Consider the following 17,759-nt stretch of genomic DNA (forward strand, 5'->3'; position numbering starts at 1 on the left):
CGGCTTGTCAGAGTGCAATTCGTAACTGATTATTTTTCCAAAAAGTTTAAAGAAACGTTTAATATGATTCAGAACATCTCAGCTGATGAAGGAATGATACCGTGTCGTGGACGGTTAAATTTTAAAGTTTACAATCTGTCGAAAGTTACGAAATACGGCATACTCATTCTGATGCTGTGTGATTCGAGTACGGGATACATTTCCTCATTCAAGATATATTCCGGCGCTGGACAGCCTTTAGCAAAAACAGTGATGGAACTATTGACACCTTCTGATGGAAAGTGACATCACCTCTGCATGGATAATTATTATAGCAGTGTAGAACTTGCAGAGAAGTTACTTGAAAAGAAAATTCGAGTTTGTGGAACTATACGACAAAATAGAGGATTTCCGGAAAATTTAAGCACTCAAAAGTCAATGTGTTTGAAGCTTGTCATCAACGGAAAGGTGACAAGCGACCGGTGACAAGCCAAGTAATCCGAATTACCGCTGCCAGCGCCAAGCGAATAAATTTGTAGGTGACGTGCGGACGGCATAATGTTAACAGATGTAGCTTAGTGGCGTGTTTTAACCAGTTTCGATCGATTTCAGATTTTATTCGAAAAGTGTTCCATAAGTAGAATGAGCTACTTGTCGTCAATAACAAGTACTTTATTCATTTGAGTGTTCTTATAAAAGCTACAATCTGCTTTAAACATGTATGTACCTTGATCTTCTCCAATAATACGATTCAAAAATGCATGTGTTATATTCAACTAGTATGCAAATATGTGCTCAATTGCAGAACTTGGTTAGATCACTTCGTACAGCTTACAACGTCATTTCGTTTCAGAAAATCGTTGTAGTACGTTACACAAACTTCCAGGTGCCACCATCTTATCTCACCAAACGCCAGGCTTCAGTAAAAGATGCGTCTTTGCCAGTTAATAATGTATATCTGTGGATATCGACTCCATACATTAGCATCTTTGCACTGCATAGCTGTTACTGTTTGCATGTTTACATCTTTGACGCTCGTGTCATCCATTTTCCACGCCTGCTAAATGAAATTTAAACTCAAGTATTTGTATCATTATTTCAAGGGCTTTATAACGAGTATGGTATATGGAACAACAGATAAACTCACAATATCACATGCAACTGCTCTTACCCAGCATGTCGCCGCTTTATATTATTGAGTGGGTTACAACATCCCATGTAAGTAGCTTCGAAATTCCCATTTTAACGTTTGTCAGTTTCATATATTTGACGACTGATCGTATCGAAAATGGCCACGTATCGAAATTGCAATCGCAATAAATGATGTTTTAACAGCCTAAAGCGAAATGATTTCGTTTAAAAGTTTCACAAAGGTTGTGGACCTAGTCATTATCAAATAGAGTCGTGTTATGACTGTTATCCTCTTGTGACATTCAAATCCAGTTTACATGTCCTAATAATGTTGGTGCTGTGTGGTTATAAGTTACGGGAACACTCCACATCCGTAGTCCCTTGTGCATTAGTGGGTTGGGTTGTTTTGGCGAAGGAGACCAGACAGCGAGGTCATCGGTCTCATCGGATTAGGGAAGGATGGGGAAGGAAATCGGCCGTGCCCTTTGGAAGGAACCATCCCGGCATTTGCCTGGAGCGATTTAGGGAAATCACGGAAAATCTAAATCAGGATGGACGGACGCGGGATTGAACCATCGTCCTCCCGAATGCGAGTCCAGTGTGTAACCACTGCGCCACCTCGCTCGGTGCTGCGTTATTGAGTCGAGTCGTGCTGCCAGAGCTTGGTTTATGACGGTACGTACCGATACCGCGTATCGTCACTTCTGATGAACGAAAAAAAAAAAAAGGCGCGCAATGGCGTGTGCTGGGAGGTGGCTATGGCCAATTCAACCCGTGTAGTTGACACAAGCACTTGGCCCAACGACATTTAATACAGTAGTTTTGGGGAAAAAGATGTTGAGTCACTTGCAGATCACTTGGACAAAGCAGATGTGTTTAAGCATTTCATATGTTTTGACTCTTACGAGGACTTTTGTGGAAGTTGTGAAATAAAAACAAAGTATCCCACAGGTCTGAGTCCGTTGACAACTACTGTCAAGACAATTCTATTGTCATTAGATGAACGTGAAAGAGGGTTTTGCCAAATGAATATGATCATTAATGACGTTAAGATCTCTCTGTTAACAAAAACTTTCTTTATTACTTTTTCTGAAGTTGAATGGTCCAGCACTGACTTGTTGTGGCTCTTCAAGGTACGTGGAAGCCTGGCTATTTCGTGACGGCCCACCGCTGTGGTCACCAATAACAAGGACAGAGAGACGTATAACGAAACCTTTCAAAGTTTTGGAGAGTTTTATAAACTATAAGTTAAGATTCCGGAATAGCCTTTCGGATCTCCGTGAAGGGACTGCCAAGGGGGATGTGACCACGAGAAAAAGATGAAACAACCAATGGAAGAATAACGTTCTACGAGTCGGGGCGTGGTATGTCAGAAGATTGAACGTACGTCGTAAGACTGAACGTGGTAGGGAAGCTAGAAAATCTCAGAAAGGAATGCAGAAGCTTAGTCTAGACATAGTGGGGGCTAGTGAAGTGAAATGAAAAGAAGACAAGGATTTCCAGTCATATGAGTATAGATTAATGTCAATATCAGTAGAAAGTGGTACAACGGGAATAGGATTCGTTATGAATAGCATGGTAGGGCAAAGAGTACGTTACTGTGAACAGTTCAGTGACAGGGTTGTTCATATCAGAATCAACAGAAAACCAACACCTACGACGATAGTCCAGGTGTACATGCCGACGTTCCAAGCTGAGGATACTAAAAGAGCAATACAGTACGTAAAGGGAGATGTAAATATAATAGTAATCAGGGGACTGGAATGCAATTGTAGGGGAAGGAGTAGAAGAAAATGTTACAGGAGAATATGGGCTTGGGACAAGCAATGGGAAAGGAAAAGTCTAATTGAGTTCTGTGATAAATTTCACCTAGTAATAGCGAATACTCTGTTCAAGAATCACAAAAGGAAGGGGTATACTTGGAAAAGGTCAAGGAATATGGGAAGATTTCAGTTAGATTACACCATGTTCAGAGATTCCGAAGTCAGATACTGGACTGTAAGGCGTACCCAGGAGCAGATATAGACTCAGATCACAATATAGTAGTGATGAAGAGTAGGCTGAAGTTTAAGAGATTAGACAGGAAGAACCAATACGCAAAGAAGTAGGATACAGAAGTACTAAGAAATGACGAGATGCACTTGAAGTTCTCTAAGGCTATAGCTACAGAAATAAGGATTAGCTCAGTAGGCAGTACAGTTGAAGAGGGATGAACATCTATAAAAAGGGCAATCACAGAAGTTGAAAAGAAAAAAAACATCGGTGAAAAGAAGGTAACCACATAGAAACCATCGTAACAGAAGAAATACTTCAATTGATCGATGAAAGAAGGAAGTACAAAAATTTTCAGCGAAATTCAGGAATGCAGAAGTATAGGTCACTGAGGAATAAGTAAATAGAAAGTGCAGGGAAGCTAAAACGAAATGGATGCAGGAAAAATGTGAAGAAATCGAAAAAGAAATGATTGTTGGAAGGAGTGATTCAGCGTATAGAAAAGTTAAAACAACCTTCAATGAAATTAAAAGCAGGGCTGGTAACATTAAGAGTGCAATGGGACATCCACTGTTAAATTCAGAGCAGAGAGTGGATAGACGGAAAGAATTCACTGAAGGCTTCTATGAGGGGGAAGGTTTATCTGATGACGTGATAGAAGAAGAGACAGAAGTCGATTCAGAAGAGGTAGGGGACCGAGTACTAGAATAAGTATTTATAAGAGCTTTGGAACATTTAGAATCAAACAAGGCAGAAGGGATTGATAGCATTCCATTGGAATTTCTAAAATCATCCGGGAAAGAGTATTGACGTTGATGTGTAGAATATACGAGTCTGGCGACATACCACCTGACTTTCGGAAAAACAGCATCAGCACAATTCCGAAGACTGCAAGAGCTGATAAGTGCGAGAATTATCGCACATCAGCTTAACAGCTCAAGCATGAAAGTTGCTGACAAGAATAATATACATAAGGGTGGAAAAGAAAATTGTGGATGTGTTACATGACTATCAGTTTGGATGTAGAAAAGGTAAATGCACCAGAGAGGCAGTTCCGATGTTGCGGTTGATAATGGAAGTAAGAGTAAAGAAAAATCTACACATTCATAGGAGTTGTTGACACGGAAAAAGCGTTCGATAGTGTCGAATGGTGCAAGATATTCGAAATTCTCAGGAAAATAGTGGTAAGCTAGAGAGAGAAACTGGTAATAAACAATGAGAGCCTAGAGGGAATAGGAAGAGTGGAAGACCAGAACGAAGTACTCGAATTAAAAATGGTGTAAGAGGGGATGTAGTCTTTCGTCCCAACAGTTTAGTCTATACATCGAAGAAGCAATTATGGAAATAAATAAAAGAAAGGTTCAAGAGAGGAATTAAAATTCAAGGTGAAGGGGTATCAATGATAAGATTCTCTGATGACTTTGCTATGCTCAGTGAAAGTGAAGAAGCATTATAGGATCTGTTGAATGGAATGAAAAGTCTGTTGGGTACAGAACGGATTGAGAGTAAATCGCAGAAAGACGAAAGTAATTAGACGTAGCAGCAATGAAAACAGTGAGAAACTTAACATCAGAATTGGTGACTGCGAAGTAGATGAAGTTAATAATTCTGCTACTTAAGCAGCAAAATAATCCATGGCAGACAGAGAGAGGAGGACATCAAAAGCAGACTAGAATTGTCAAAATTGGCATTGCCGCTCAAGAGAATTCTATTAGTAGCGAACATAGGCCTTAATTTAGGGAAGAAATTTCTGAGAGTGTACTTCCGTAACACAGCATTGTATGGTAGTGAAACATGGACTGTGAGAAAACGAGAATAGAAGAGAATCGAAGGATTTGAGATGTGGTGCTCCAGACGAATGCTGAAAATTGGGCGGTCTGGAAAGGTACGGAACGAGAAGGTTCTCCGCTGAATCGGCAAGGAAAAGTGCCAGGATGATAGGACATCTGTTAAGACATCAGGGAATAACTTCCATGGCACTAGATAGAGCTGTAGAGTGCAAGAACTGTAGAGGAAGGCAGAGATCGGAGTACATTCACCAAATAATTGAGAACGTAGGTTGCAAGTGCTACTCTGAGATGAACAGGTTTTTACAAGAGAGGAATTCGTGGCGGGCCGCATCAAACCAGTCAGAAGACTGATGACTAAAAAGAAAAAGTTAAAAAATATAGGTTTTTTTCCCTTTTTCAGTATCTTACAGTTCGAATTTCAGTGTGTTCACTTTACTGTAATTTCCTTCTTGTAGAACATCGTAAATTGAGAAATAATAGAAGGCCGCGGTGGCCGAACGGTTCTAGGCGCTTCAGTCCGGAACCGCGCTGCTGCTACGGTCGCAGGTTTGAATCCTGCCTCGGGCATGGATGTGTTTGATGTCCTTAGGTTAGTTAGATTTAACTAGTTCTAAGTCTAGGGGGCTGATGACCTCAGATGGTAAGTCCCATAGAGCCATTTGAACCATTTTGTTGAGAAATAATACACTGACGGACAAAAATACAATACTAAGAAGGAGTTGTGCGACATAAACGAAAGTTGGTAGGCGTGTTTGTGCATCTGAAAGATGGTGTCTGATCAGATTTCGCACCTCTATGAGGTTGTAAATCAGGTTTGCTTTAATACGTGCTGTAACGGTCGTGGGCGTTAGTCGCCTTTCAGATTAGAGGTGGCGAGATGATGTTAGTTCAGAATGCTTGTTAGGCCAGGTTGTCATTGAAAATGGTTGAAAATTCGATTTTTATTGCATTTTTGAAAGGTGTATTTGTATGGAATGTTGGGACACGTGTTTTTTTAATCCGTGTGTTACAAAGGTTTCTACCGCCCTTTGTTCGAAGCAGTGTCGCGGGCGCCGTGTGACGCCCTCAGCCGCGGATGCCCGCTCCAGATTGAAAACTTGCCGTGAAGCACGTTCACAAAACGATTTCTATTGCAGGATGCATGCAAACATATTCGCCGAAAAAGCTGATGAACATCGTGTGCAGGCTGCCGAACGTAGCATATCTATCTAAGCCGGATCGGCTTTTTACGCCAAGAAGAAGAGGGTTCAAAAGTGGTTCAAATGGTTCTGAGCACTATGGGACTTTACTTCTGAGGTCATCAATCCCCTAAAACTTAAAACTACTTAAACCTAACTAACCTAAGGACATCACACACATCCATGCTCGAGGCAGGATTCGAACCTGCGACTGTAGCGGTCGTACGGTTCCAGACTGTAGCGCCTAGAACCACTCGGCCACCCCGGCCGGTGAAGAAGAGGGAATTGCTCTCCAGGAACAATTGGAGTTAGAGGAAGTCTTGATATACGGTCCTGGAATTGCAGACAAAACGTAAGTAACGAAAACAATTTTTTGGTTAAATTTTGGTCAAAACTGGTCTAAATAAGTTCAGATTTGTGTTCAGCGGCATCAAAAGTATTTAATAACTTGTTGTTTTTATACAGATTGAACTAATAATACATTTAAAAGTTTTTCCTGAACTTCAGACATGTTTTTCTCGAGAAATTGTTTTTCAAAACTGCTTACAGCATAAAATAAAAACGTTTCAACCCATTAACTTCTGCCTTTGACCCCCGAAAAGTAAACACTTTAGTTGGGAGCTTATACCTATAATATACACTACTTGCCATTAAAATTGCTACACCAAGAAGAAATGCAGATGATAAACGGGTATTCATTGGACAAATATATTATACTAGAACTGACATGTGATTACATTTTCACGCAAGTTGGGTGCACAGATCCTGAGAAATCATTACCCATAACAACCACCTCTGGCCGTAATAACAGCCTTGATACGTCTGGGCATTGAATCAAACAGAGCTTGGATGGCGTGTACAGGTACAACCACCGATGCAGCTTCAACACGATACCACAGTTCATCAAGAGTAGTGACTGGCGTATTGTGACGAGCCAGTTGCTCGGCCCCATTGACCAGACGTTTTCAATTGGTTAGAGATCTTTAGAATGTGCTGTCCAGGGCGCCAGTCAAACATTTTCTGTATCCAGAAAGGCCCGTACAGGACCTGCAACATGCGGTCGTGCATTATCCTGCTGAAATGTAGAGTTTCGCAGGGTTCGAATGAAGGGTCGTTACACATCTGAAATGTAACTCCACAGTTCAAAGTGCCGTCAATGCGAACAAGAGGTGACCGAGACGTGTAACCAGTGGCACCGCATACCACCACGCCGGGTGATACGCCAGTATGGCGATGACGAATACACGCTTCCAACGTGCGTTCACCCCGATGTCGCCGAACATGGATGCGACCATCACGATGCTGTAAACAGAACCTGGATTCGTCCGAAAAAATGACGTTTTGTCATTCGTGCACCCAGGTTCGTCGTCGAGTACACCATCGCAGGCGCTCCTGTCTGTGATGCAGCGTCAAGGGTAATCGCAGCCACGGTCTCCGAGCTGATAGTCCATGCTGCTGCAAATGTCGTCGAACTGTTCGTGCAGATGGTTGTTGTCTGGCAAACGTCCCCATCTGTTGACTCAGGGATCGAGACTTGGCTGCACGATCCGTTACAGCCATGCGGATAAGATGCCTGTCCTCTCAGCTGCTAGTGATGCGAGGCCGTTGGGATCCAGTATGGCGTTCCGTATTAGCCACCTGAACCCACCGATTCCATATTCTGCTAACAGTCATTGGATCCCGACCAACGCGAGCAGCAATGTCGCGATACGATAAACCGCAATCGCGATAGGCTACAATCCGACCTTCATCAAAGTCGGAAACGTGATGGTACGCATTTCTCCTCCTTACACGAGGCATCACAACAACGTTTCACTAGGCAACGCCGGTCAACTGCTGTTTGTGTATGAGAAATCGGTTGGAAACTTTCCTCATGTCAGCATGTTGAACCTTGTGTGAACGCTCTGAAAATCTAATCCTTTGCGTATCACAGCATCTTCTTCCTGTCGGTTAAATTTCGCGTCTGTAGCACGTCATCTTCGTGGTGTAGCAACTTTAATGGCCAGTAGTGTATGAAATTTGTTAATATTAACTATTTTTTTGAGACACTTAGAGTAGCAAAGGAGTTTTGCTATTTGGGGAGCAAAATAACTGATGATGGTTGAAGTAGAGAGGATATAAAATGTAGACTGGCAATGGCAAGGAAAGGGTTTCTGAAGAAGAGAAACTTGTTAACATCGAGTATAGATTTAAGTGTCAGGGAGTCATTTCTGAAAGTATTTGTATGGAGTGTAGCCATGTATGGATGTGAAACGTGGACGATAAATAGTTTGGACAAGAAGAGAATAGAAAGTTTCGAAATGTGGTGCCACAGAAGAATGCTGAAGATTGGATGGGTAGATCACATTACTAATGAGGAGGTATTGAATAGGATTGGGGAGAAGAGGAGTTTGTGGCACAACGTGACTAAAAGAAGGGATCGATTGGTAGGACATATTGTGAGGCATCAAGGGACCACCAGTTTAGTATTGGAGGGCAGCGTGGAGGGAAAAATCGTAGAGCGAGACCAAGAGATGAATACACTAAGCAGATTCAGAAGGATGTAGGTTGCAGTAGGTACTGGGAGATGAAGAAGGTTGCACAGGATAGAGTAGCGTGGAGAGCTGCATCAAACCAGTCTCAGGACTGAAGACCACAGCAACAACAACTATTTTTTGCAAAGTCATGAAAATGGGAATACCCCAAAAAATCGAAATCGAAGTTCGAGTGGCACAATATTGTTAAATTTTGGGTTATTTCATTATGGTTAGGTATAACGTCCGATGAACTTAATGTAGTATCGACTGATGTTATCCATTTTTGATTTCACGTAACTCCTGGGTGACTTCAAACTCGCAAGCCCTTCCTTGATCAAACCATAATTGAGGGTGGCACTTTTTTTTTATTGTAAATCTACAATAGAGTTCAAAGTATGATCAGTCATAATCCCCCAAACAGATCCTATGTATGTCTTTTCGTTGTCTAGAAAAAGAAATTCAGAACTTTGCCTATTTTTTGCTCACTTGAATGAGAACCTGGCCTTGATGCGACAAATCTCCATTATCAGCACCTCACTGAGTCTGAACGAGGTCGTGTAGTAGGGCTACGAGAAGCTGGTTGTTCCTTCTGCGATACTGCAGAAAGACTTGGCAGGAATGTGGCCACTGTACGTGCCTACGGGCTGCGGGGAGCCGTGCTCACGAGAGTGTACGGCCACAGGAAGATCGGGATCCAGGCGGCCTCGTGGCACTACCAAGAGGGAAGACCGGCATGTTCGGCGTGTCGCCCTGGCGCACCGTACTGCATCTGCAGAAGCAATTTGAGGAGCAGTTTACTCCACAGGGAGACAAAGAAGTGTTAAAAATCGGTTACTTTAAGGACTGCAGCTTTTATTCAATTGACCTCAAGCCACTGCCACTTGGGACTTCAGTAGTGTCATGATAGAGCTCGTTGGAGGGCAGGGTGGAGAGCTCTTGTGTTTCTGATGAAAGCTGGTTCTGTCTTGGTGGCAGTGATGCCCGTTGCTTGGGCCTTCAACACATCTACACTACTGGCCATTAAATTGCTACACCACGAAGATAACGTGCTACAGACGCGAAATTTAACCGACGGGAAGAAGATCTTGTGATATGCAAATTATTAGCTTTTCAGAGCGTTCACACAAGGTTCAACGTGCTGACATGAGAAAACTTTCCAACCGATTTCTCATACACAAACAGCAGTTGACAGGCGTTGCCTGGTGAAACGTTGTTGTGATGCTTCGTGTAAGGAGGAGAAATACGTACCACCACGTTTCCGGATTGTAGCCTATCGCGATTGCGGTTTATCGTATCGCGACATTGCTGCTCGCGTTGGTCTAGATCCAATGACTGTTAGCACAATATGGAATCGGGGGGTTCAGGAGGGTAATACAGAACGCCGTTCTGGATCACAACGGGCTCGTATCACTACCAGTCGAGATGACAGGCATCTTATCCGCATGGCTGTAACGGATCGTGCAGCCACGTCTCGATCCGAGTCAACAGATGGCGACGTTTGCAAGACAACAACCATCTGCACGAACAGTTCGACGACGTTTGCAGCAGCATGGACTATCAGCTCGGAGACCGTGGCTGCGATTACCCTTGACGCTGCATCACAGACAGGAGCGCCTGCGATGGTGTACTCGACGACGAACCTGGGTGCACGAATGACAAAACGTCATTTTTTCGGACGAATCCAGGTTCTGTTTACAGCATCGTGATGGTCGCATCCATGTTCGGCGACATCGGGGTGAACGCACGTTGGAAGCGTGTATTCGTCATCGCCATACTGGCGTATCACCCGGCGTGATGGTATGCGGTGCCACTGGTTACACGTCTCGGTCACCTCTTGTTCGCATTGACGGCACTTTGAACTGTGGAGTTACATTTCAGATGTGTAACGACCCTTCATTCGAACCCTGCGAAACTCTACATTTCAGCAGGATAATGCACGACCGCATGTTGCAGGTCCTGTACGGGCCTTTCTGGATACAGAAAATGTTTGACTGGCGCCCTGGACAGCACATTCTAAAGATCTCTAACCAATTGAAAACGTCTGGTCAATGGGGCCGAGCAACTGGCTCGTCACAATACGCCAGTCACTACTCTTGGTGAACTGTGGTATCGTGTTGAAGCTGCATGGGCAGCTGTACCTGTACACGCCATCCAAGCTCTGTTTGACTCAATGCCCAGGCGTATCAAGGCCGTTATTACGGCCAGAGGTGGTCGTTCTGGGTACTGATTTCTCATGATCTATGCACCCAACTTGCGTGAAAATGTAATCACATGTCAGTTCTAGTATAATATATTTGTCCAATGAATACCCGTTTATCATCTGCATTTCTTCTTGGTGCAGCATTTTTAATGGTCAGTAGTGTAAGTTCGTTGATAAAAAATGGAGTAAAAGATTATTAATGCGCACGGGAGTTTTGTTTTTTACTGCTGCAGATCTTGTATTCAAGATTTTAAAAGACTCAGAAAAGCATTAAAATAACATGTTAAGTAGTCTACATTTCACTTCCCCTCCCTGTCAGAAGGTCACAGTGCCGGAAAAATCAAGCTCTGCATGCTACCACTGTACAGTGTTTGAGAAAGGGTACTCTCTAGCAATGTTATCAACTGCCAAGACTTCCCATCCGCTTTCGGAGCGAGGAAGAAACGACTGTCTGTCTGCTTCGTCGAGTTCCCTCTTATCTTCTTGCCGTGGTGTTTACGCGACATGCACGATTCAAGTAGCAGGTATATTGCATAACCGTCTTGAGCACCTGCCGTCTAAAATAACTTCACAGATTCAAGTAGCAGACGTATTGCATAACCATCTCGAGCACCGGTTATCTAAATTTGCTCAACAGCGTTTCGCAATAGATAGCGTCGGTTTTCTTCCAAAGATTTCCGTTAGAGTTCAGTTTCGTGTGAATCCGTCACAAGTCTACCAGTGTAATTGATGACGACTCCAAGCGATGGAGCTACGCTATTGAAATGGTCGTACTACAAGTCGTGTAAAAATTACTCGGTAGTTGACACTTCACGCGTTGTAGTTGGTTTCCACCAATCAGAGCGCTTACAGAACTGTTCGTCGTTACCAAACGGCCACTATAATTGCTCAGTTCACTTCCTATTCCTTCTCTGGCTTTCTCTCTTGAAGTGTTTGCAACCCGAATCATGGGTTTGGCCCTTTTATTTCGTATTTCATCACACATGATAACCGCACCAAAAACAATACATATGCATAACGGTGCTAATGAAATACACACGTTTCATACACAGCACAAACGATACACTAATGGATACTTCCGCACAAGAAGCGATTGAGCGTTACATATCCAGTGATCATAATCACATTAGATAAACCTCGCACGACATTGTGTGAAATCGAATTTCTGTAGGCTGCAATTCATCGTTGCGACTGGGACACTATAGTTTTAAATATAACCTTTTAATCGAGTTCTGCAAAGTAACGCAATGGTTAGGGTCTAGAGGGCCATAGGTTCAAATTTCATCAAATATAGCGAACTCATTTTATTTCTAAATCTAATCAAAAGAGTTTAAGTATTATTTTTAATCAGTTGATTGATTTATAAGACAGGGTGAGCACAAAGTCTTGCCCTGATTATAACAATTTATTACACAATAACTGTTTGACATAATAATTTACATTTGATGCCGTTACATAGGTTGGTATTATTAGTTTTTTTCAAGATCACTTACGTTAGTAAGCCTCAACGTGTGCTCCCTTGGTAGCTCGGAGAATGTCGAAGCTGTATTCCAGTTCCCGCCAGGTGTTTCGTAACGTGTGTTCTGTCACAGAACCCACAGCAGCTTGTATCCTAGCCTTCAGTTCGTCGACGTCAGCAGCTGGTGTGACGAAGACTCTGTCCTAGATATAGCCCCAGAAAAAAAGGTCAAGGGGCGTAATGTCTGGAGAGCGGGGTGGCCAGGATGTTGGACCATTTCTTCCAATCCACCGATCCGTAAATGTTTCATCCAGGAAATCAAGCACTATCAAAGCCCAGGGGGGGTGGCGGAGGGAGGGTGTGCTCCATCTTGCTGAAAAATTATCCATGGTTGATATTCTTCTAACTGTGGAGCTTTGATAGTGCGTTATTTCCTGGATGAAACATTTCCTGATCGGTGGATTGGAAGGAACGGTCCAACACCCTGGCTGGCCACCCCGCTCTCCAGGCATTACGCCCCTTCACTTTTTTTCTGGGGCTATATCGAGGACAGAGTCTTCGTCACACCAGCTGCTGACGTCGACGAACTGAAGGTTAGGATACAAGCTGTTGTGGGTACTATGACAGTATACACGTTACGAAACACCTGGCGGGAACTGGAATACCGCCTCGACATTCTCCGAGCTACCAAGGGAGCACACGTTGAGGCTTACTAACGTAAGTGATCTTGAAAAAAAAACTAATAATACCAACCTATGTAACGGCATCAAATGTAAATTATTATGTCAAACGGTTATTCTGCAATAAATTGCTATAATCAGGTCAAGACTTTGTGCTCACCCTGTATTTCTATTTATTTCTGATACTTTGCCATTTCTAATACTTTGCAGCGTCATTTTCATCATCATACTGAAATTTTTTCTTTTTCATATGGAATCTGCTTGAGTTGCCTATAATCTGCAAGAAACTGCCAATGAGGACTGCTAATCGGTTGCTAAACCGGCAGCTCGTTTAGCGAGTGTGAGGATGGTTTCAGGTAACCAAGGATAGCAAGTAATTACAGATTGCTTTTAGCGCTGAAACTGATTTTTTTTTTTTCTGGCTTGAGTTGGCTCGCATAGGTTAGCCTTAATGGTCGTGAACAAAGCGGTAGTTCCGCCTCACATTATTGACCGCCGTTTTCTCGGATACATTGCACACAACGATGTTGTGGTTAGTTTAGAACACTGAGGACTACAAAACGCGTCGTCCGTCGCAGTTTAGTCATTGCTCACTAAAAATCAACGGTCGAGAGAACATCTCGCATTTCCGTCATACCTCGGAGGCGGCCACTTCCAACATTGCTCGGCGTTACACTTCAACAGTATTTGTGAAGTGACCCACCGTGTTTGTGTGTCGCCTGTATCCGGGTCGGCAGCCAATGTGGCAACACTGTAGCTGCAAGTGACGGGTGTCAGCTATCAAGTAATTTTAATCGGACTGTGGTGCCTTATGTACCTTGTCCTTAATAAATGTTCCGCACTATTCCACAACCCTTGCAAAAAACGCCTTACATCTGTTTCTCTTACTACCGACTTTGCACTTCATCGCGTTTAAAATCTTGGTATTATACCTATGTCTTCAGACGATGTGACTCACGCCAAATGTTAACCACTAAATTTAGGGTTTTAAAATGCGCCTTCTGTAAAACGCAATGTATTTTTTCTGTTTATCGGAACAAGTTTCGAGACGTATGTGTCATCCTCTGTGGCCTCGATTTATTTGTGAAGTTGCATAAATTCTAAAATTGGTTATGTACATGTCGGCATGCATTTGTGTCTTTTTATGATTTTTACAGCTAGTCATGTTTTCCATCTTGTTGTGCATCTTTGGAATATATTGTTGTTTTGCTGTAAACACAGAAACTTTTTGACATCTTTTACACATCAAGCACATTTGTTATTACGCCCTCTCGTAGACAGAACCAGCCTGTGAGGAAGTTTATGTCGCCCTGTTCAATTGAAACACAGGAAAAGAAAGGTCAACAGGAGCTTCCAAACAGTGCACTTAATCATATCAACACGTCGCCGATGGCTCGCCACAACTCTTGTAATCGGATACTATCAGCGCCTTTCACTTTATCATAGGCTTTATATAAGATGTTTTTATTCTAAAGCGGCTATTAGAGACCCAGTTAGGTGCTAATTAAGACATTATGGGAAGCATTCTTCGTGGCCCAAATTGTTTGCATTCTTTCTGTGTCAGGCTGTCTTCTTGGCTCTGCCCGCCCTACGTTCAGTTCTTATTCCTGATGTAGAGCCATACCGAGGTGATGCTACGCCCCAGGCAGAACTGCCGAAGTTACGTCCCCCCCACCCTCCCCCCCCCCGCCCACTTTCCAGGAAAAACTACATTTTTGCAATTTTTTGTACACGTATGTAGGAAATTTCGTAATTTGTGAGGTAGGTTTAATAAAGATGAAGCATTGCTGAAAAATATTTCTTAAATTAGCTGTACGGACGAGAAATGTTGCATATGACAAAACGAATGTATAAGTGTAGTAAATTAATTACAAATTGTACCAGTTTCCTAAAAGAATTCAAAGCAAAGTCTGTCTTATTGTTTGTGGCAGCTATGTTACACTGATTTTATCATGAGATATAAAAAATAACGGATATTTTTGTTCTCATTAAATTATTAACAGTGTAGGAATCATTAATAGGAAATGAAAGAAAAAGGGCTATAGGCCACTGTTCAGAACACACTCCTTTCCAAGAACTGTGTTCTCATTATAATTTGACTTTACATTCCCTTGCTTTGAACGCAGAAAACTCATTTCCAAGTCACTGAAGTCAAATTTAGCAGCTATGTCCTATTCTGTCGACAAGGTAGCTGAATTTGACAGTCTGCTTCACCTATACTTGACCTTCAGTACCTTTTTTTATCATCTTTAATTTGCTGAAACTGCGCTGAAATCGTCATAAATATCCTCAAAGCTATTTCGATGTCTGGCTAAGCATCTCGTAAGCCATACTTCGAAAAAAAAAATATGCAAATGATAATATGTGGCAGTGCTCTTCATCAGCTCTTTCTGCTGGAATTGAAAAGCAGTCATTTCGTTAACGAGCTTTGTTGTATCGATATTTCTGTTGTATTTGGCAGCAAAATCTGCTGCCTACACACAGCCCTCGTTTTATGCTTGTCTGACAGGTAACTAAAGCGATATGAAATTATATTATAGGTGATAATTGTTACCCATTTCACTTATTGTGCTACAAAACGCCACTGTTTCCTGCTCATGTACCCCGACATCAGTATGGAATATGATCACCGTACACACGTACAGAGGCCACTCAACGGGTTGGCAATACTCTGGATCAGGTGGTCGAACAACTGCTGGAGTATAGCCTCCCATTCCTGCACCAGTGCCTGTCGGAGTTCCTGAAGTGTCGTAGGGGTTTGAAGACGTGCAGCGATACGTCGACCGAGACCATCCAAGGCGTGCTCGATGGGGTTTAGGTCTGGAGAACAGGCAGGCCGCTCCATTCGCCTGATATCTTCTGTTTCTAGGTCCTTCTCCACGATGGCAGGTCGCTGGGGCCGTGCGCTATCATCCATCAGGTGGGACCCACTGCACCCATGAAAAGGCGGACATACTGGTGCAAGATGACGTCCCGATACACCTGACCTGTTACAGTTCCTCTGTCAAAGACATGCAGGGGTGTGCATGCACCAATCATAATCCCATCCCACACCATCAAACCACGACCTCCATACAGGTCGCTTTCAAGGACATTAAGGGGTTGGTATCTGGTTCCTGGTTCACGCCACATGAAAACCCGGCGAGAATCACTGATCAGACTGTACCTGGACTTGTCCGTGAACATAATCTGGGACCACTGTTCCAATGACGATGTACTGTGTTCTTGAGACCAGGCTTTACAGGCTCTCCTGTGACCGGGGGTCAGTGGAATGCACCTTGCAGGTCTCTGGACGAATAAACCGTCTGTTCAGTCGTCTGTAGACTGTGTGTCTGGAGACAACTGTTCCAGTGGCTGCGGTAAAGTCCCGAGCAAGGCTACCTGCGGTACTCCGTTGCCGTTTGCAGGCACTGATGGTGAGATATCGGTCTCCTTGTGGTGTTGTACACTGTGGACGTCCCGTACTGTAGCGCCTGGACACGGTTCCTGTCTGCTGGAATCGTTGTCGTAACCTTGAGATCACACTTTGTGGCACACGGAGGGTCCATGCTACGACCTGCTGTATTTGACCAGCCTCCAGTCGCCCTAGTATTCTATCCCTCATAACGTCATCAATATGTGTTCTTTGAACCGTTTTCAACACACAGTCACCATTAGCGCGTCTGAAAACGTCTGTACACTTACTCGCTGCACCGTACTCTGACATGCACCAACACACCTCTGCATATGTGGACCGCTGCCAGCGCCACCGTACGACGACCGCAGGTCAAATGCACCGCATGGTCGTACCGCGAGGTGATTAAAACCCCCAAACCGCCCACCAGAGCGTTGTTTCACCATCTATCAGCCCTCCGTCTTCGACCACTAGTGGCCTACCGGGACCATCCGACCGCCGTATCATCCTCAGGGGAGGATGCGGATAGGAGGGGCGTGTGTGATCAGCACACTGCTTTCCCGGTCGTTATGATGGTATTCTTGATCGAAGCCGCTACTGTTCGGTCGAGTAGCTCCTCAACTGGCATCACGAGGCTGAGTGCACCCCGAAAAATGGCAACAGCGCATGGCGGCCTGAATGGTCACCCATCCAAGCACCGACCACGCCCAACAGTGCTTAACTTCGGTGATCTCACGAGAACCGGTGTATCCACTGTGGTAAGGCTGTTGCACCATGTATCAGCATTATTCTTAATTTATGAGCATGAGTGTAGTTTCAGAGACTTTTTCAAGTCTATTTTTCAAGACTGAAGTGACGAATGAAGCTTTGTACCGATATATACATATACAGGGTGTTACAAAAAGGTACGGCCAAACTTTCAGGAAACATTCCTCACACACAAAGAAAGAAAATATGTTATGTGGACATGTGTCCGGAAACACTTACTTTCCATGTTAGAGCTCATTTTATTACTTCTCTTCAAATCACATTAATCATGGAATGGAAACACACAGCAACAGAACGTACCAGCGTGACTTCAAACACTTCGTTACAGGAAATGTTCAAAATGTCCTCCGTTAGCGAGGATACATGCATCCACCCTCCGTCGCATGGAATCCCTGATGCGTTTATGCAGCCCTGGAGAATGGCGTATTGTATCACAGCCGTCCACAATACGAGCACGAAGAGTCTCTACATTTGGTACCGGGGTTGTGTAGACAAGAGCTTTCAAATGCCCCCATAAATGAAAGTCAAGAGGTCAGGAGAGCGTGGAGGCCATGGAATTGGTCCGCCTCTACCAATCCACCGGTCACCGAATCTGTTGTTAAGAAGCGTACGAACACTTCGACTGAAATGTGCAGGAGCTCCATCGTGCATGAACCACATGTTGTGTCGTAC

The 17,759-nt window shown here is 43.6% G+C and overlaps 1 pseudogene; it reads right to left on the bottom strand.

The window, feature by feature from the left end:
- Window positions 1-16,973: 16,973 nt before the first annotated feature.
- LOC126425375 (5S ribosomal RNA) lies at window positions 16,974-17,091 on the bottom strand (annotated as a pseudogene).
- Window positions 17,092-17,759: the final 668 nt, after the last annotated feature.

The sequence above is a fragment of the Schistocerca serialis genome, chromosome 10, assembly GCF_023864345.2.
Source record: "Schistocerca serialis cubense isolate TAMUIC-IGC-003099 chromosome 10, iqSchSeri2.2, whole genome shotgun sequence".
Taxonomy (NCBI): domain Eukaryota; kingdom Metazoa; phylum Arthropoda; class Insecta; order Orthoptera; family Acrididae; genus Schistocerca; species Schistocerca serialis.